The sequence below is a fragment of the Schistocerca nitens genome, chromosome 12 (genome assembly GCF_023898315.1).
Source record: "Schistocerca nitens isolate TAMUIC-IGC-003100 chromosome 12, iqSchNite1.1, whole genome shotgun sequence".
In the NCBI taxonomy this organism is placed as follows: domain Eukaryota; kingdom Metazoa; phylum Arthropoda; class Insecta; order Orthoptera; family Acrididae; genus Schistocerca; species Schistocerca nitens.
Genome location: NC_064625.1, coordinates 143571347 through 143593272, shown reverse-complemented (window position 1 = coordinate 143593272; position 21926 = coordinate 143571347).

Here is a 21926-nt window from a genome sequence, read left to right as displayed (position 1 = left end):
GCAGAAAATACTGACAAAGAGCCTACACATGTTCCCGTTCAAAATTCAAATGCACCTGGCCATACCCGTACGAGCTGTGTAACAAAGGGTTGCCTTTGCTAATCAGATGCTCACAATGATTGATAGTGAAGGATTTGATGTTGGCTGCATCTGGTTTTCAGATGAAGCACACTTCCATCTGAATGGATACGTGAATAAGCAGAACTGGCGATTTTGGGGTTCCGAAAAGCCATATTGGTGTGAAGCGAAACCCCTGTATTCTCCTAAAGTTACTGTGTGGGCTGCAGTATGCAGCAGAGGCATTATTGGCCCTTTTTTTCGTTCGAGAAACGGTCACTGGTGCACGTTACGTTTCAATTTTGGAACAATTTGTCGCCACACGGCAAGCGTTAGAGGATCAACCAGGTACTGAATGGTTTATGCAAGATGGAGACCGACCACATCGGACCGAACAAGTGTTTTGCTTTCTTAAGGAATACTTCGGGAATCGAGTCATTGCTTTGGAATATCCCAAATTTACTGGTGCAGGCATGGATTGGCCTCCATATTCGCTGGATTTGACTCCCTGTGACTTTTTTTTGTGGGGCACAGTGAAAGACATGGTCTACCCGAAGCATCCCGCCACGCTGGATGAGCTTGAATCGGCGATCTCTGTGGCATGTGAATCCATTTTGGTTGAGACACTACGAAATGTGATGGCGAATTTCATTCTTAGTTTGCGCCCCTCTGTAGTGCCAATGGTGAACATTTTGAAAACATTGTGATGTGATTGTTTTAATACGATTGTTTTAATACGATTGTTTCACTTATGTTTGCTGATATGAGCTGTACAGCGTACAGTGCCATCTGTTAGCAGCTTTTGTAACTATTATTTCAAACTGCTGTATAAACTTCTTACAGCTTTCACAATAAACATACCGTTTGCTGCATTCCTCTATCGATCTTTGTTTTCGAGATATTTAATTTTGAAATCAGGGAGCCCTTTTCTGGACACCCTGTAGTTTTCACAGCTTTATTATATTGAATTTACAGAATTGGGTAAAATAATCACAGACTGTTATACACACTTCATTTAGAGAATGACTTCTAAAACAGTGACATCATATTAATTCCTCCATCCCCTTTCCTCTCCTCCCTTTGTACTATAATACCTCTGGAAGTGATCTGAGCTGCCAATATGTATGTGACTGTTTTGGTGTGCTATTGGTCCTCTGACATACAGTTCAGACATACCCTGTATCTAGTCTCTTATCTTTTATAAGACGACCTGTACTGACGTTAGTATTTGTTTAAAGAACTAAGTGTTAAAAAGAACAGTGGATCAGAAACTGCATGCTCAAAACGTTCACATTAGTGCTGTTGCTCAACTTGGTGTAAGTCATGATAATGCAAAGAGCAAGCTTGAGTTGTGCAGACCTTTGGCAAGTGCCCTCTGGAACCAACTAATGTAGCCAGGCAAGTTATTTTTACACATTCGTCCAAACATTTTCCATAGGTCCCATCGAAAAGGAGAACCTTGACAGATGTGTTGGAATAATCTGAAGTATTTATTAACAAAAGACAGACAAATATTAAAAACTCAATTTGTACACTATATTAGGTATTTGTTAACATAAGAATACCAAAAGGTAAGCCTAGTTTTCAGATTGTCGCCATCTGACAGTGAAACATGGCTGAGGTTCTGTCATGGTTACCAACTATGTACTTCTATTGCAACACGGATTCCACCTTTAAAAAAAAAAAGTACATTGTGTATATTAAATAGACAGAGCACTCATTTCTAAACAGCAGATATAGATTAATAGTGTATAATTTAGCCGATGTGAACTTGCCACTTTTCATCTATTCCCTGAATATTGTATGCTCCGTAACTAAAAATATATTTGCTTTGCTCAGTAGCAGAGAAAAGGAGTGTTACATTCAGATTTTTATCATATGTATTATCAGAGAAAGATAGCGACAACAATTTCAAAACTTATGCAGATAATTGGTTGGACCATTTGTCTGCAACAGTGAATTCTGTTGTGGTGGTGGTGGTGGTGGTAACAGCCAATGGAGTCTTGCCTCTGACGGGGTAGGGGTCCTAGAATGGTGTGCTTGTAATAGCAGGAGGTTTAAGTGGTTGTCTGATTCACCAATGAACATGATGAACATATTAGGGTACGGAACACCCACTTGAGAGGAACAGGTTTCAAATCTGTCCAGCCATGCAATTTTAGGCTTCCATGGTTTCACTAAATTTGAAGCAAAGGACACAACTGATTTCCTTCGATATCCATAATTAGCGAAAGCTTTTGCTACCTTGTCTGTGGCACAACATTAACTGCTAATCTTCATTCTCATTGCGTAATATTGGTGATGATGCTAGTAGACAATTTGGTTCTTATGTCAGTAATGCAAGAACCTAAAAAAAATAAAATAAAATAAAATTTGAGTTGTGATGCCTGACATTCCGTGCTTTAAATCAGTTCCTTCAACTGTTCTGGAACATTTGCGTCTATGCTTTTTGTTATTACTGGCGCACAATAATAAAATTGGTAAACTATCAAAATTTCTAATTCGGTGTCTACTTCTGCAACACTCCAAAAGCTCAGTATGTACCCTACAAAAGAAAACTTTAGTCCCTCAAATCTATTCTGATCTCATTTCAACACTCACACCACAACCACCACCCACAACAAAATAAAAAAAAAAGTTTGTTTCAAATACACCTCACCAAAGGCTGAGAACAGCCTTCGTCGCTGAGCTGATTCACTGGACAAGACTGATTGCATTGCAGGTGATAGGTAGTCTGCAGCTGATGTAGGAATTAGAGATGCTGCTGATACAGCTGTAGTCAGTGCATTGACATAATGCCGAGGAGGGTGTGTACGTCGTTTATCTGACTTGTGGACTTAGCATTCATTCCTTTAATAGAATTGTTGTTGACGGATTTGGCAATTTCCCCTCAAAAAAGTGACTTTTCGTAGAATCTGTTCTGTTGCAGCACAAATAAAAGTTTATGCAGTGCCGCAATCAGTCGTTGACATGTTTCAACAGATTTCATGTCAACTCCTGCTTGTTTTTATTAAATTTATTTTTAAAGGGAATTTAGACCAATTATCACACCCGGTGAAGTTCTGTAGCCCAAAACGAATCTGCTAGGTAGGACAGTGCCATCAGGAATAACTGCCCTATCCAGCAGGTGTCTCAAAGTGCAGGAATACAGCTGCCCTTTGCCACACAGTGCAGATACGGTGTGTCCACTCGTGCTCTCACAACACACGCAGAAGAACAGAAAATTCCCCCACACAATATACAGCCCAAAACTGAATTACATACCAAGAGAAAAGATGCTCGCCCGAGGTCACTTTCATCAGTTAGAGACATACATGAAGTAATATCACTTTTTCAAAGTGGTTAAACCTCAACAGATAACCATACTGTTGGTGCAGTCACAAAGGATTGGCATCTGTTGAGAGGTCAGACAAAAATGTGGTTTCTGAGGAAAGGTAACAGCCTTTTCAGAAGTTGCTGGAGCAACCGTCGGAGTCAACCACTGGCCTGCCCTCGTAACATCAGCCAATGTGGCCTTGCCACGTGGTTCCTCCAAACGGCTGAAAGCAAGGGCAAAGTGCTGCCGTAATTTTTCCCAAGGGCATGCAGCTCTCCTGTATGGTTAAATGATGATGGTATCATGTTGGGTAAAATATTCTGGAAGTAAAAAGGCCCCCAGTCAGAACTGCGGGTCGGGAAGATTGTCATCAGGAGAAACAAAACTGGCATCTTGTGTTTCTGAGTGTAGAATGTTGGGTCCCTTAATCAGGTAGGCAGGATAGAAAATTTGATAAGGGAAATGGATATACAGAAGTTATGTATATTGAGAATTAGTGAAGTGTGTCGGCAGGAAGGATGGGCTCCTGATCAGGTGAGTACAAGTTTATAAACATTAAATCAAAAATGGATAATGGAGCATAGGTCTAATAATGATTAAGAAAATAGAAATCCAGGTAAGTTGTGAACACATTGTCACCACCAAGAGGAACAAAGAGGCAATGCCCCCTTCCTCCCCAACCACAGTAGTACAAGTTTATATGCCAACTATCTCTGCAGGCAGTGAAGAGATTGAAATAATTTATGATGAGATAAAGGCAGTTTTTCGAAGGAAGACAAAAATTTGTGATGGGTGACTGGAATGTAGTAGTAGTAAAAGGAGTGAAACACGAAGTCCACAGATAGAATTTTGAACAGAACAAAATTTAATCATTACTAACTCTTAGTTTAAGAATCGTGAAAGAAGTCTGTATATGTGGAAGAGACATGGAGACACTCAACGGTTTCAGGTTTATTACACAGAGTGCAAAACTTAAAGAATGAATGTAACTTCAATATGACATGTCACTGCCAAATAACACAGCTCCGTGAGACTTGGATTGTACATAGAAAGAAATTAGTATAGTACAGTACAGTGGGTAACTGAAGGAAATACACAGTGAGATGAACAGGAATGACACTTATTCAAAGACATTAGTTACACTGAAATCATTGTGTTCTTTAAGTGTCACTGAAATGTTACAGGATTTGGGATGGACATAATTAAAACAATGGTGTTTTTCAACGTGTAGGAATCTTACGAAATTCCAGCTGCCAGCTTTGTCCTCGGAGTGTGAAAATATTTTGTTGGCGCAGACATGTAGGGAGAAACGATCACCACGATAACATAAGGGAAATCAGAGCTCTTGTTTGTTATTTCCGCACAAAGTACAGGATTGGAATAATAGAGTTGTGAAGGTGGACTTATGAACCCTCTGCCAGGCACTTAAATGTCATATTTAAAGGAATATGGGTTACCACTTCTTTATGCTTCTGACATTTAGTGGCAGTCTCCTGCACCAGCTGTAGTTTGTTTGTTGTGAAATATAGCCTTCAAGACTGTGGGAAGTATGCATGGCCCCCAAACAATGGCATTTTAATGGTTCTTGGGAAGTAAGGTTAGCACCAAATTATTTTCTGGAAGGGGCTTGGAAAGTACACTTACCACAAAATTAATCCGTCATCCACGGTCGTCGGAAACATACTTGCCACCAACTTAGGGCTCTCCTAAAGCTTTCTCTGTCTCTGCTCGACATCTTGTGGTGGTACACATCATCAGTTGTATGGAGACTGCTACAACAACCAGTTTGTTTGTCACTTGAGATCACTACAGTTGTCAGAACATGCTGCTTTGCTTCTGCTGTATACATTATTGTGACCTGTATCAGCCCGTACCTTTATTGCATGATAAAGTTTCTAAGATTGTTTTCACACTGTGGTAAGTAAACTTTAATACCGATTTTTTAAATAAAGTAAAAGAAAACATAAAATAAAAACAGAAAACACTGTTCACTATTTTTTTAATGTGTAATGGCAACACACAACAGCTCACAAAAAGGAAGAGGAAAATCAATTTACAACAAAAATTTTAATACCTCACAAAGGTGCCGTGGTGATATACATACCACCATAGTTTTTGGTCCTAAATCACAAAAATAAAATTATCAGAAAAAGGATTAATAGTGTGCAGTCACTACAGATGGCAACGAATTATCTGCAGTGTACTCCCATGCTGGCCACAAGGTTGAGAAGGACTTCTTGGGGTAGGGCTCACCATTCCTCCACCAGTGTGGTTGACAACAGCTCCAAACATTGGAACACTTGGAGATTCCACAATATGTTTTCCCGAATGCATCCCACAGGTTCCTGATAGGATTTGAGGAAGGGAAACAGGCAGGCCAGACTGTCTGTAGAATATCCTCTTACTTTGAGAACTGTGGCATCTGCACAGTTGATTTGATTGCACATTCTTAACTGTAAATATGAAGCCGGAGCCAAATGCACTTCTGAAAATATGCACACACTAGAAGGGTTAACATTCTCTGGTGAATGTACAGTGTTCAAAGATTTGGAAGTCAGTAACCCCATGCGACATTATGCCTCCTCACACCGTAACTCCTGCACCATCAAAACAATCACGTTTGACAATGCTCCTGGATAAATTATTACGAAATAGTGTGGCAAGGTGATGACAGTGTCTGAAAAAAATATGGAATTGGAAATAGCAATTTATCACTCACTGAAATAGTTTATGGAAAAATTTTTCTGTTTCTCCTTTTCTCTTCCATATGTTACTTTTCATTCAGTTTTGGGGAACTTAATTATTAATGGCACTCAGTCTCTGTGACATACGTAATATCACTCAAATATTCTATTTTGACTACTTTAAAATATTATATGGAAACAGTGAGCATGTGGAGGACATGGAGGGGGCTGTGGATAGGTGGGGATGTGGGTTGGCTGAGAGGCATACTGAGATAGTCCATACAAAAGCGATAAACACTATGTTCGGGTGGTGCAGTGGTTAATGCATCTTCTGTGTAAGCTGGAGATCCTGTGTTAGCACACATTTTCACTTATTGCTGCTGATTCTACATAAAGTCCTGATGCAGCTGACATTAATAGCCCCCTTTCCTTCTCCTTCCTTATCCCCACCCACCCACCACCTTGTGTTTAACATAACACTTTAAAATAAGTGCAGTGGTTTGGAGATATGTATAATTCAGAGGTAATGGCCCAGACTGTCATACTCAAATTTTATCAGCAGGATAAAATACTACTTTACATATCTAGCACATGTCTCATAAACATGTGTCCATGTTGTTGTTGTGTTGTTGTTGTTGTTGTGGTCTTCAGTCCTGAGACTGGTTTGATGCAGCTCTCCATGCTACTCTATCCTGTGCAAGCTTTTTCATCTCTCAGTAACTACTGCAACCTACATCTTTCTGAATCTGCTTAGTGTATTCATCTCTTGGTCTCCCTCTACAATTTTTACCCTCCACACTGCCCTCCAATACTAAATTGGTGATCCCTTGATGCCTCAGAACATGTCCTACCAACCGATCCCTTCTTCTAGTCAAGTTGTGCCACAAACTTCTCTTCTCCCCAATCCTATTCAATACCTCCTCATTAGTTGTGTGTTCTACCCATCTAATCTTCAGCATTCTTCTGTAGCACCACATTTCGAAAGCTTCTATTCTCTTCTTGTCCAAACTAGTTATCGTCCATATTTCACTTCCATACATGGCTACACTCCATACAAATACTTTCAGAAATGACTTCCTGACATTTAAATCTATACTCAATGTTAACAAATTTCTTTTCTTCAGAAACGCTTTCCTTGCCATTGCCAGTCTACATTTTATATCCTCTCTACTTCGACCATCATCAGTTATTTTGCTCCCCAAATAGCAAAACTCCTTTACTACTTTAAGTGTCTCATTTCCTAATCTAATTCCCTCAGCATCACCCGACTTAATTTGACTACATTCCATTATCCTCGTTTTGCTTTTGTTGATGTTCATCTTATATCCTCCTTTCAAGACACTATCCATTCCGTTCAGCTGCTCTTCCAAGTCCTTTGCTGTCTCTGACAGAATTACAATTGCATCGGCAAACCTCAAAGTTTTTATTTCTTCTCCATGGATTTTAATACCTACTCTGAACTTTTCTTTTGTTTCCTTCACTGCTTGCTCAATATACAGATTGAATAGCATCGGGGAGAGGCTACAACCCTGTCTCACTCCCTTCCCAACCAATGCTTCCCTTTCATGTCCCTCGACTCTTATACCTGCCATCTGGTTTCTGTACAAATTGTAAATAGCCTTTCGCTCCCTGTATTTTACCCCTGCCACCTTTAGAATTTGAAAGAGAGTATTCCAGTCAACATTGTCAAAAGCTTTCTCTAAGTCTCCAAAAGCTAGGAACGTAGGTTTGCCTTTCCTTAATCTCTCTTCTAAGATAAGTCGTAGGGTCAGTATTGCCTCACGTGTTCCAATATTTGTACGGAATCCAAACTGATCTTCCCCGAGGTCGGCTTCTATTAGTTCTTCCATTCGTCTGTAAAGAATTCGCGTTAGTATTTTGCAGCCATGACTTATTAAACTGATAGTTCGGTAATTTTCGCATCTGTCAACACCTGCTTTCTTTGGGATTGGAATTATTATATTCTTCTTGAAGTCTGAGGGTATTTCGCCTGTCTCATATATCTTGCTTACCAGATGGTAGAGTTTTGTAGGACTGGCTCTCCCCCCTAGGCTGTCAGTAGTTCTAATGCAATGTTGTCTACTCCGAGGGCCTTGTTTCGACTCAGGTCTTTCAGTGCTCTGTCAAACTCTTCACACAATATCATATCTCCCCTTTCATCTTCATCTACATCCTCTTCCATTTTCATGATATTGTCCTCAAGTACATCGTCCTTGTATAGACCCTCTATATACCTTCCACCTTTGTTTTCCCTTCTTTGCTTAGAACTGGGTTTCCATCTGAGCTCTTGATATTCATACAAGTGGTTCTCTTTTCTCCAAAGGTCTCTTTAATTTTCCTGTAGGCACTATCTATCTTACCCCTGGTGAGATAAGCCTCTACATCCTTACATTTGTCCTCTAGCCATCCCTGCTTAGCCATTTTGCACTTCCTGTTGATGTCATTTTTGAGACTTTTGTATTCCTTTTTGCGTGCTTCATTTACTGCATTTTTATATTTTCTCCTTTCATCAATTAAGTTCAATATTTCTTCTGTTACCCAAGGATTTCTACTAGCCCTCGTCTTTTTACCTACTGTATCCTCTGTTGCCTTCAGTATTACATCCCATTCTTCTTCTACTGTATTTCATTCCCCCATTCGTGCCAATTGTTCTCTTACGCTCTCCCTGAAACTCTGTACAACCTCTGGTTTAGTCAGTTTATCCAGGTCCCATCTCATTAAATTCCCACCTTTTTTCAGTTTCTTCAGTTTTAATCTACAGTTCATAACCAATAGATTGTGGTCAGAGTCAACATCTGCCCCTGGAAACTTCTTACAATTTAAAACCTGATCCCTAAATCTCTGTCTTACCATTATATAATCTATCTGAAACCTGTCAGTATCTCCAGGCTTCTTCCTTGTATACAACCTTCTTTTATGATTCTTGAACCAAGTGTTAGCTATGATTAAGTCGTGTGTCCATATAGTCACATAAATCATCCCTTCAATATTAAAACTTTATCATACTATTCAGATGTTAATAACACATAATGTTCCTCATTCTAATATAACAACTGGAATTAGACACTGGTGATACTTATGTTTGAAATGTAACATTCCCTCCTTTGACATTTCAGTTTACATCCGCAGGAGCAACAATTACTTGCCATTATTGTTACCAATAAATAGATGTGTAAAAACAGGGCAAATAAATGCAGCATTGAAGGAGAATCTTACGTCATCATACAAACGAGCAGCACAGGATTAATCATGAATACTGCCAGGGTTACAGAAAAAACTGTGTGAAAACTGCATAACATACAGATTGCAGTTGTCTGTAATGAAATAATGTCTGAGAGAAGCTGCATAAATATTCAGTCAGATCTCGATAAGATTTCAATATGGTGCAGAGATTGGCAACTTGATTTAAATGTTCGGAAATGTAAAACTTTGCGCTTCATAAAATGAAAAAAACATAGTGTCCTATAACTATAATATCAGTGAGTCGCTGTTGGAATTGACCAATTCATACAAATACATGTGTGTAACACCTTGTAGGGATCTGGAATGGAATGATCACATAGGTTCAGTTGTGGGTAAAGCAGGAGGTACCAGTTTTATTGGTACGATATTGGGGAAGTGCAATCAGTCAACAAAAGAGAGTGCTTACAAATCACTCGTGCGACTGGTTCTAGAGTATTGCTCAAGTGTGGACCCGTACCAGATTGGACTAACAAGGGGAACTGAACATATACAGCGAAGAGCACAACGAATGGTCCCAGGTTTATTTAACCAGTGGGAGAGTGTCACATAGATACTGGAAGACTCTTGATGATAGATGTAAAGTATCCCAAGAAAGTCTAGTAACAAAGTTTCAAGAACCAGTTTTAAATTATTACTCTAGGAATATACTACAACCCCATACACGTAGGGATCGTGAAGATAACATTAGAATAATTACTGCATGCGCAGAGGCGTTCTATCAATCATTCTTCCCACTCTCCATATGTGAATGGAACAGAAAGAACCCCTATTAACTGGTACAATGGGACGTACCCTCTGCCATGGACCTCACAGTGGTTTGCAGAGTGTAGATGTAGTAAATAGGCCCATATCAGTGGATAGAGCCTCTCTCCAAGTTCTCAAATCTCAGTGCAGGCTCTCAATGTAGGTCTAGTTTGTGATACAGAAAATGTCAATATGATAGTCAAACTCTTCCCACACATCGCTATAGATATCATTGATGACTAATTATCCTTTCATGCACCTCTTCCACATTAAGCGATAGTGGATGCAGGAGCACACAATGTTTGGCATAACCCCATAAGTAGAAATCACATGGAGTTAAGTTAGGTGACCCCTAGTGCCACAGAAGAAGTGGAGAATCACAATGGGAAGCACCTCCAATCCGATGCTGAGACTGTTCGGCATTGAGGTAATCACTAATATGTGAAAGAAAGTGTGATGTAACTTCAACTTGATGCAAAATGAACTCTCCACTGTTTCACTGTAATTGTGACATAAAACCATTGCTACAGCACGTCCAGGTACACTAAAACCAGTCACACTTTTCTCTGCAAAGAAGAGTGGTCCATAAACATTCAAATATAGCATAGCACGCAAGATGCTAAATTTAGGTGAGTCATGAACGTATTCTGCAATCTTGTGCGGGTTTTCTATGCCCCAAACACGCACATTGTGACTGTTTATCTTTCCAGACACACAAAATGTGGCTCTGTCACTGAAAGCCAACTTCTGTGAAAAACAGTCTACCTATAGTAGCCAATGCAAAAATCAGAACACATAACAACTTCAGTCAATACAGTTTTACATGTAGACATTTGTGTAGAGTGCATCAGAGAGTTGACTGCAGTTATCTGCTCACACGTATTGTCGATTTCTTTGAGCTCCTGGAGAATGATTCCAACACACGCCCCACCTTCTCTGCCGATTGTCCTTCCTGACCTGTTTTCTTCTTTGTACCACATAAACAGCCGGAATGTCTCGCACCAACTGTGGACTACTTTTTTCAGTTTTAGCTTTTATCTGATACTGACAAAGAATTCATTGACTCACAATCACTAGATATGTACACTGATCAACCAGAACCATTATAATCTATTTATTTATTCCATGTGATCTGATGGTACACAGTTTGTTGCAGATGTCGGAAAATATCAGTTAACATTGTTAACATATACACTCCTGGAAATGGAAAAAAGAACACATTGACACCGGTGTGTCAGACCCACCATACTTGCTCCGGACACTGCGAGAGGGCTGTACAAGCAATGATCACACGCACGGCACAGTGGACACACCAGGAACCGCGGTGTTGGCCGTCGAATGGCGCTAGCTGCGCAGCATTTGTGCACCGCCGCCGTCAGTGTCAGCCAGTTTGCCATGGCATACGGAGCTCCATCGCAGTCTTTAACACTGGTAGCATGCCGCGACAGCGTGGACGTGAACCGTATGTGCAGTTGACGGACGTTGAGCGAGGGCGTATAGTGGGCATGCGGGAGGCCGGGTGGACGTACCGCCGAATTGCTCAACACGTGGGGCGTGAGGTCTCCACAGTACATCGATGTCGCCAGTGGTCGGCGGAAGGTGCACGTGCCCGTCGACCTGGGACCGGACCGCAGCGACGCACGGATGCACGCCAAGATCGTAGGATCCTACGCAGTGCTGTAGGGGACCGCACAGCCACTTCCCAGCAAATTAGGGACACTTGCTCCTGGGGTATCGGCGAGGACCATTCGCAACCGTCTCCATGAAGCTGGGCTACGGTCCCGCACACCGTTAGGCCGTCTTCCGCTCATGCCCCAACATCGTGCAGCCCGCCTCCAGTGGTGTCGCGACAGGCGTGAATGGAGGGACGAATGGAGACGTGTCGTCTTCAGCGATGAGAGTCGCTTCTGCCTTGGTGCCAATGATGGTCGTATGCGTGTTTGGCGCCGTGCAGGTGAGCGCTACAATCAGGACTGCATACGACCGAGGCACACAGGGCCAACACCCGGCATCATGGTGTGGGGAGCGATCTCCTACACTGGCCGTACACCACTGGTGATCGTCGAGGGGACACTGAATAGTGCACGGTACATCCAAACCGTCATCGAACCCATCGTTCTACCATTCCTAGACCGGCAAGGGAACTTGCTGTTCCAACAGGACAATGCACGTCCGCATGTATCCCGTGCCACCCAACGTGCTCTAGAAGGTGTAAGTCAACTACCCTGGCCAGCAAGATCTCCGGATCTGTTCCCCATTGAGCATGTTTGGGACTGGATGAAGCGTCGTCTCACGCGGTCTGCACGTCCAGCACGAACGCTGGTCCAACCGAGGCGCCAGGTGGAAATGGCATGGCAAGCCGTTCCACAGGACTACATCCAGCATCTCTACGATCGTCTCCATGGGAGAATAGCAGCCTGCATTGCTGCGAAAGGTGGATATACACTGTACTAGTGCCGACATTGTGCATGCTCTGTTGCCTGTGTCTATGTGCCTGTGGTTCTGTCAGTGTGATCATGTGATGTATCTGACCCCAGGAATGTGTCAATAAAGTTTCCCCTTCCTGGGACAATGAATTCACGGTGTTCTTATTTCAATTTCCAGGAGTGTATTAACATAGGCCTATAGTATCCTTATGTATTATATTGCTCAATGTTTTCAATTTAACACAAATAACAAGATTACTGTTCTAAGTATTCATTTACAGAGTAAAAACAGTGACACAACAAATATGGCTTCACGGCTTTGCTAAATTTTATTTTGTCTTCGATGGACTTAATACTAGTGAGAAGATTGTTGAACAGTTGGAGACTCATGTGGAAAGCTCTCTTTTTTCACAGTTGAGTGTTTGTACGTATAACATGCAGATTTGCATTTTTCCTGGTGTTGTGTTCATGTATTTCATTATTTTTTACGACTCTGGGGTCAGTTGGCACTATGTGGTTTCTGAAAAACTTTAGAGTCTCGAGAATGTAGAGGCAAGGGAGAGTAAGGATTTCCAACTTTCTGAAGATGGGTTTGCAGGAGTCTCTGGGTTTGCTCCCAGTAATAATCCTCATTGCTCTCTTCTGGATTCTGAATGTGCTCAGAGCAGTTGGAGAATTTCCCCAGAATATTACACCATATTTTAGGTGAGCTTGTATGTAAGCGTAGTATGCGCTGGTTAATGTTTTCAGGCTAGCACGTTTTCACTACACTCAATGCATAACAGCCAGTACAAACCCTGCCATTTACCTTTCCTGTATGTGTATTCCATTTCAGGTTATATTGAACACACAGACCTAGGAATTTGAAAACAGTGTCAGTATCTATTGGCTGGTTATTTACAGTGACAAATGGCTGAGAGGAATTTGCATTTTGTGTTGTGTGAAAGTTCATGGAAGCTGTCTTTTTGGTGTTGATAGTTAATCTGTTGATTTTAGCCCAGTTGCTGAGTTGTTCAGTGGCCAAGTTCACAGCTTTTTGCACAGCCTCTGTATTCTCCCCTTTGAGGAGTACAGTTGTGTCATCAGCCAATATTATTCTTTTGTGTGCATCAACATTTAGGCTCAAGTCATTAATATACAGGAGGAAAAGTAGGGCTCCCAATACTGAGCCCTGTGGAACACCTTGCTTTACAGTTTTATTACTTGATAGTATTTCGGTTATTGAGTTGCTTTGTCTATTAGCTGTCTAATAGCTGGTATGCCCATCTTTGACACGGATAACAGTGGCAATGCACCGTGGTGTGGAAGCAATGAGGCCTCGGTAGGTTGCTGGAGTGAGTTAGCACCACACTTGCACATACAAGTCACCTAATTCCCGTAAATTCCGGGGAGGAGGGTGATGAGCTCTGATACCACGTTCTATCACACCCCAGACATGTTCGATCGGGTTCAGCTCTGGTGAATTGTGAGGGCCAGGACATCAATTGGAACAAGTCCACTGTGTTAATTGAACCAGTCCATCACACTCCTGGCCTTGTGATGTGTCCCATTATCTTGTTTAAAAATGCCACTGACGTCAGGCAACACGATCGTCCCGAAGGGGTGTACGTGATTTGCAACCAGTGTACGATGCTCTTTGGCCGTCGTGGTACCTCGTATGAGCTCCACTGGACCCGTGCGTGCCCACGTGAGTGTTCCCCAGAGCATAATGAAGTCGTGGCCATCCTGCAGTACAGATGCCAAGGAGCTGTTCCTCTGGAAGACAACGGATTCGCATCCTCCCATCGGCACGATGAAGGGGGTATGGGGATTCGTCAGACCGTGCAACGCTCTGCCAGTGTCAGTACCGACGGTCAAGTGTCGCAGTTGCCGATGTCGTGGTGTTAACATCGGCACGTGCACGGGGTGTCAGCTGTGGAGGCCCATCAATAAATGTGTTTGGTGCCCATGAGTGTTCAGACACGTGTGCACTCTGCCCAGCATTAAAGTCTGATGTTAGTTCCACCACAGTTTGCTGCCTGCCCTGATTTAGCAGTCTCCTCAGCCTACGACATCTGTAATGAGGGGTGGCGGCCCTACCCCACAACATCTGGATGTGGTTTCACCGTAGTTTTGCCACATGTTTAAGAAACTCACCACAGCATTCCTTGAACACTTGACAAGTCGTGCAATTTCCAGTGGTCAAACTCAGATAGATTGCGAACCTTCTCCAGTCTACATACGGACAGCACACTGATACTTCATGCACCGTGGGTGTCTGACTAGCAGTTATTGCTCACCAGGTGATGCTGCTATCCCCTGCATGCATTTATACTGATAGCAGGTAAGTGGTCATAAAGTTCTGGGTGAGCAGTGTATGGGAATCGGATGTTCACAGTGAGGCAACAGTCTGGATATACCCATATAAAAGTTGAACGATGTGCGAATCACAATGGCATCTGGTGTGGGGTGTGTCTAGGTGGAGACGTAAATTATAGGAGCTATGGCAATAGCGGTGAACTAGACTAAACTCCTCCCGAACAGGCCGTGAGGGCCCAACAGTACTTACCGGCTGCTGTGTCCTCTTCAGCCCTCAGTCTTTACTGGATGTGGATATGGAGGGACACGTGGTCAGCACACCACTCTCCCGGCCGTATATCAGTTTCTGAGACTGGAGCCGCAGCTTCTCAATCGAGTAGCTCCTCAGTTTGCCTCACAAGGGCTGAGTGGCAATAGCAGTGACCATTTTGAAATCTGCCATCTTGGAGTTGGGCTACGTGTTTCATACGGGAATGGCATCGTGCGGCACATTGTTTTGAACTGTCTCATTCTCAGGAATACACATGTGAAATCTGTTTTAAGATATCTCTGTTTGTGTAGGAGCTATGAACTGTTAACATTTAGGACCGTTATCAGAGTTGGCATTACAGCATATGCTCAATATGACCTCCATTGCACTGGACATACGATCGTGGTCTTTTTTGCCAGTCTGCTGCACACATTACAGCATCTGTTGGTCAATAGAGGCAAATGACTCCTCAATATGTCAGCAAAGATTGGCTATATTGTTGATTTTTACCTCGTACAAAACTGATTTCAAATTTTCCCTCAGATAGAAGTCAATAGGTGTAAGATCAGTGGGCCACGGTGACCATTCTGCCGTGGCGTGCACAGCCACACAAATGCAACAGTCGGCTACCACGGCAGAGTTAAGCGGCGCCTGCAACTTAGTTCTGGCACGTCCTGCCAGCTGGCACTAGAGGCGTTCCTGCCAAACATAAAATCAGCCGCGAACTACGCGTGCGCACAAGCCTCTTTCCAGCACAGATGGTCACACTAGGATATCACCATCCACCAATCGTCGCCAACAGCTGCCAATCGTCACTCTGAAATCAGTGGAGGAAGACTGGAGCCACCGGGTTAAATAGCCAGAAGAAAGGAAAGTAGGCGTCTTTCGACCCGCCGTGGACTGCCGCCCGGAAGAGACTTCGACGCAGCCGGAACGTCCGTGTGCCACGTCTTCACTACGCTGGCCGACGACCCCGGACTCTGCACCCGTCTACTTCCTCGGCATCCTCCGGAATAATGTCGAGAGAAAACCAGACAAAGGAACGTAAATTCAGTTCAGTTGCTAATATTTCAATTCAATGAGGTGACACAATTCTTTGGCTTGTTATAAAATTTTGGCAGGAGAAGAAGCCTTTTGTTTTAAGAAGGAAGTTTATCTTTTTGTAAAATTAAGCGGTGGCCTTGCTCCACCTAATAAACATTTTTTGTTTGCAAATGTGTGTTAATCTGTGGATATAACACATTCGATAGGATCCGAACTACCTATCCAGTGTCCTCCGAACGGTTCATCCAGAGACTGTCTGACATTAGTAGCATAGCACAAAGGTGCACTATCTTGTTGGAAGAAGTTTGGGAAATCATCCTGTGGATTCAACAGTGCTGGAAGCACATAATCACGGAGCTTGTTGAGATACCTCTTCCCATTCGAGGTTCCACTAATAAACACCGGACCCACGATCCTTGTGTCCCAAATCCCACACCAAACCATCACTTTTTCACCACCAGCATATTTATGTGGATCCACCCATGAGGGGCTTGCATCTGACCAGTAACAAGGATTCTGTTCATTTACTTCTCCTTGCGTATAAAAATTGTCATATGAAGTTTGGATTCCTTTTACACTGATCCAGAGCCCATTCTGCAAACTGCACCCACTGATCAGGGTCATCCTCCAAGAGATGATGTTGCAACTGTAACTTGTATGGATGCAATTGGTGTGTGTGTGTGCAAAACACGTAGGATTGAACGCTCACCGACATTGTATATTGTTGATAACCGGCACATACTATGGTGTAGTCTTTCACAAACAATGCCACAATTGCTGTCATAGCCTTCTTGTCGCTGGCCGTTCTTGGACATCCACTGCACGGCTTGGCCACTACAGGACCTGTTGCACGAAATTTGTCCAACAACTTCGATCCTGTCAGATGTGAAATGTCATTTCTCTCAGGATGCCAGGCAAAGAAGTCAACAGTAATAATTCTGGTACACTGTCCACCACTCATTAACACAATTTTGATGTGGTCGTGCTGTGTAAGTGCCATTGTGTATCCCCTGCAACTATGAACAGAATCGATCAGCTCTTTGCAATTTAAAACTTTAACAGGTCATAACTCCTACACAGATAAAAATATATTAAAACAGATTTCACATGTGTGTTCCTAAGAAAGAGGCGGTTCAGAATGATGTCGTCGTAACTGCCGTCTGTGTCACGTCTGCTGTTTCCGAAGCTGTTTCACACAGGAAAACTGCACTGTAGTTCCTTCTCTAGTTGTCGCACAGATGACAAAGTAGATATCGAAATAGACGACAGAGGGATAGAGAAACAATTACAGTCACTCAAAAGAGGAAAGGCCGCTGGACCTGATGGGATACCAGTTCGATTTTACACAGACTACACGAAGGAACTTGCCCCCCTTCTTGCAGCAGTGTACCACAGGTCTCTAGAAGAGCGTAGCATTCCAAAGGATTGGAAAAGGGCACAGGTCATCCCCATTTACAAGAAGGTATGTCGAACAGATGTGCAGAACTATAGACCTATATCTCTAACGTCGATCAGTTGTAGAATTTTGGAACACAAATTATGTTCGAGCATAATGACTTTTCTGGAGAACCGAGCGAGGTGGTGCAGTGGCTAGCACACTGGACTCGCATTCGGGAGGACGACGGTTCAATCCCACGTCCGGCCATCCTGATTTAGGTTTTCCGTGATTTCCCTAAATCGCTCAAGGCAAATGCCGGGATGGTTCCTTTGAAAGGGCACGGCCGAATTCCTTCCCCGTCCTTCCCTAATGCGATGAGACTGATGACCTCGTTGTCTAGTCTCCTCTCCCAAAACAACCCAACCCTTTTCTGGAGACTAGAAATCTGCTATGTAGGAATCAGCATGGGTTTCGAAAAAGACAATCGTGTGAAACCCAGCTCGCGCTATTCGTCCACGAGACTCAGAGGGCCATAGATACAGGTTCACAGGTAGATGCCGTGTTTCTTGACTTCCGCAAGGCGTTCGATACAGTTCCCCACAGTCGTTTAATGAACAAAGTAAGAGCATATGGACTATCAGACCAATTGTGTGATTGGATTGAGGAGTTCGTAGATAACAGAATGCAGCATGTCATTCTCAATGGAGAGAAGTCTTCCGAAGTAAGAGTGATTTCAGGTATGCTGCAGGGGAGTGTCATAGGACCGTTGCTATTCACAATATACATAAATGACCTGGTGGATGACATCGGAAGTTCACTGAGGCTTTTTGGGGATGATGCTGTGGTATATCAAGAGGTTGTAACAATGGAAAATTGTACTGAAATGCAGGAGGATCTGCAGCGAATTGACGCATGGTGCAGGGAATGGCAATTGAATCTCAATGTAGACAAGTGTAATGTGCTGCGAATACATAGAAAGAAAGATCCCTTATCATTTAGCTACAATATAGCAGGTCAGCAACTGGAAGCAGTTAATTCCATAAATTATCTGGGAGTACACATTAGGAGTGATTTAAAATGGAATGATCATATAAAGTTGATCGTCGGTAAAGCAGATGGCAGACTGAGATTCATTGGAAAAATCCTAAGGAAATGCAATCCGAAAACAAAGGAAATAGGTTACAGTACGCTTGTTCGCCCACTGCTTGAATACTGCTCAGCAGTGTGGTATCCATACCAGATAGGGTTGATAGAAGAGATAGAGAAGATCCAACAGAGAGCAGTGCACTTCGTTGCAGGATCATTTAGTAATCATGAAAGTGTTACGGAGATGATAGATAAACTCCGGTGGAAGACTCTGCAGGAGAGACGCTCAGTAGTTCGGTACGGGCTTTTGTTGAAGTTTCGAGAACATACCTTCACCGAGGAGTCAAGCAGTGTATCGCTCCCTCCTATGTATATCTCGCGAAGAGACCGTGAGGATAAAATCAGAGATATTAGAGCCCACACAGAGGCATACCAACAATCCTTCTTTCCACGAACAATACGAGACTGGAACAGAAGGGAGAACCGATAGAGGTACTCAAGGTACCCTCCGCCACACACCGTCAGGTGGCTTGCAGAGTATGGATGTAGATGTAGATGTAGATGTGCAACATGACCCCCTTCCCATCTGAAACACATAACGTGAACCCAAGATGGCAGATTTCAAGAGGCCGCCACTGTCACCATAGCTCCTGTCAGTTGCACCCCACCTACAGACATCCCATACCAGACGCCATTCAAATTTTACAGGTGTGTATCCAGACTTTTGCCTCATCCTGTACACCCTAATCTCATTCTGGCACCTCTCACTGTCCACCCCTTTTTCCAAGACCATCCCTAATTTGTCAAGCTGATTTTCTTGGATTATCAGCTGAATGCTTACAAATCATTCTGTGCTCCCTCCTTGTTGTTTTTTAATGATGAGCTGACCTCAACTTATTGGCTATTGTTCCTTCCTGGTTTTGCTGTTAACTCCACTCACTTATTAGTTGTTGTGATATGCAATAGTCTCTAGCAACACTAGACTGTGACTTACCCGTCTTCAAGGCACATAAAGAGTTTACGTCTCATTGATTGAGTATTCTTTATGTTTCCATATGCTTCTAGTTTCCTCTATAACACTGTCTGAATGCCCCAGTAACACCAGTTAATGAATACCATGCCAGCAAAGAAAATTACAAACTAGTTTTGAGGTAAAGGAATGTACAAGGCTGGTTTGAAAAGTTCTCAGAATCACCACGAGAGGACAGTGGTAGCACAATGAGTTATTCACGTGATATTCATTGACTGTTGTCTGTAAACACATGCCATGTCAGTGCTCTTAGAAGAGAGCTGTGGCAGTGACGTGGCTCTGTTGTTGTCCCCGCATAGTGATTTGTGAAGATGGAAAAAATAGAGATTAGAGCAGTGATTAAGTGCTTCGTAAAGAAAGGTATGAAAGCAAAGCACATTCGTGCTGATTTCCACAATACACTGGGGGCCTCTGCTCCTTCGTATTCAACTGTTGCCAAGCAGACAAATGAATTTAAATTCGGTCCAAAGAGCTTAGGAGATGATCTGTGTAGTGGTCAGCCAATATGTGTCACTACCCCAGAAATCATTGCAAAAGTGCACAATATGGTCACGGAGGATCGCCGATTGAAAGTGTGTGAAATTGCTCACGCTTGCCAGATGTCATCTGAAAGGGTACATCACATTTTAACTGAAGAATTAGAAATGATAAAATTATCTGCAGGGTGGGTGCCACGACTGTTGACCCTGGATCAAAAACGCCCGAGAATGGACATATCGGAACAATGTTTGGCCCATTTTAGGAGAAACAAACAAGATTTTATTTTTTGCGCCAGTTGGTGACCACAGATGAAACTTGGGTGCAATAATATACCCCAGAGACAAAACAACAGTCAAAGCAGTGGAAACATGCTGATTCTCTGCCACCAAAGAAAGCAAAGACAACTCCCTCGGCGGGAAAGGTTATGGCATCAGTGCTCTGGGATACGAAGGAGATTCTGTTTGGAGATTATCTCCCCACTGGACAAACAATTACTAGAGAACACTATGCTAACCTCCTGGACAAATTGCAACGAAAGATACATGAAAAAAAGTCAGTTTTAGCAAAGAACAAAGTCATCTTCCATCAAGAGAATGCACGTCCACGCACATATGCTGTCACCATTGCAAAATTACATGAACTAAGGTATGAGTTGTTGCCACACCCACCTTGTTCATTGGATATGGCTCCGTCAGACTTCCATATCTTCCAAAAACTGAAAATTTTTCATGGTGGATTCAGATTCACTTCAAATGAAGAATTGGTAGTCAGAGATGACAACTATTTTGAAGGCCTGGAGGAAACTGATTTTCGAGATGAGATCAAAACACTGGAACATTGTTGCATTAAGTGCATTATCTACAAGGAGACAACACTTTTTTTCTATTCCATTCCGAGAACTTTTCAAACTATCCTTCTATACTGAAGTGACAACAGTCATGGGACAGTGATCTGCACATATACAGATGGCAGTAGTATTGAATGCACAAGGTATAAAAGGGCAGTTCATTGGCTCATTTGCCCTCAGGTGATTCCTGTGGAAAGGTTTCCAATGTGGTTATGACTGCATAATGGGAATTAAAAGACTTTGATCACAGAATAGTAGTTGTAGCTAGACACACGAAGCATTCTGTTTTGAAAATCATTAAGGAATTCAATATTCTGAGATTCACAGTGTCAAGAGTGTGCCGAGAATACCAAATTTCAGGCTTACCTCTCACCACGGGCCGGCGGCCTTCTCTTAATGACTGTAAGCAATGGTGTTTGCGTAGAGTTGTCAGTGCTAACAGACAAGAAACATTGCGTGAAATAAGTGCAGAAATCGATATCGATTGTATGGCAAACATATCTTTTAGGACAGTGTGGTGAAATTTGGCATTAATGGGGTACGGCAGCAGATGACCGATGTGAATACCTTTGCTAACAGAACAGTATCACCTGCAGTGCCTCTCCTGGGCTCACGGCCGTATCGGTTGGACCCTGGATGACTGGAAAATCGTGGCCTTGTCAGCTGAGTCCTGATTTCATCTACATCTACATATATACTCTGCAATCCACCATATGGTGCGTGGCGGAGGGTACCTCGTACCACAACTAGCATCTTCTCTCCCTGTTCCACTCCCAAACAGAACGAGGGAAAAATGACTGCCTATATGCCTCTGTACGAGCCCTAATCTCTCTTATCTTATCTTTGTGCTCTTTCCGAGAAATATAAGTTGGCGGCAGTAAAATTGTACTGCAGTCAGCCTCAGAAGCTGGGTCTCTAAGTTTCCTCAGTAGTGATTCACAAAAAGAACGCCTCCTTTCCTCTACACTCCCACCCGAGTTCCTGAAGCATTTCCGTAACACTCGCGTGGTGATCAAACCTACCAGTAACAAATCTAGCAGTCC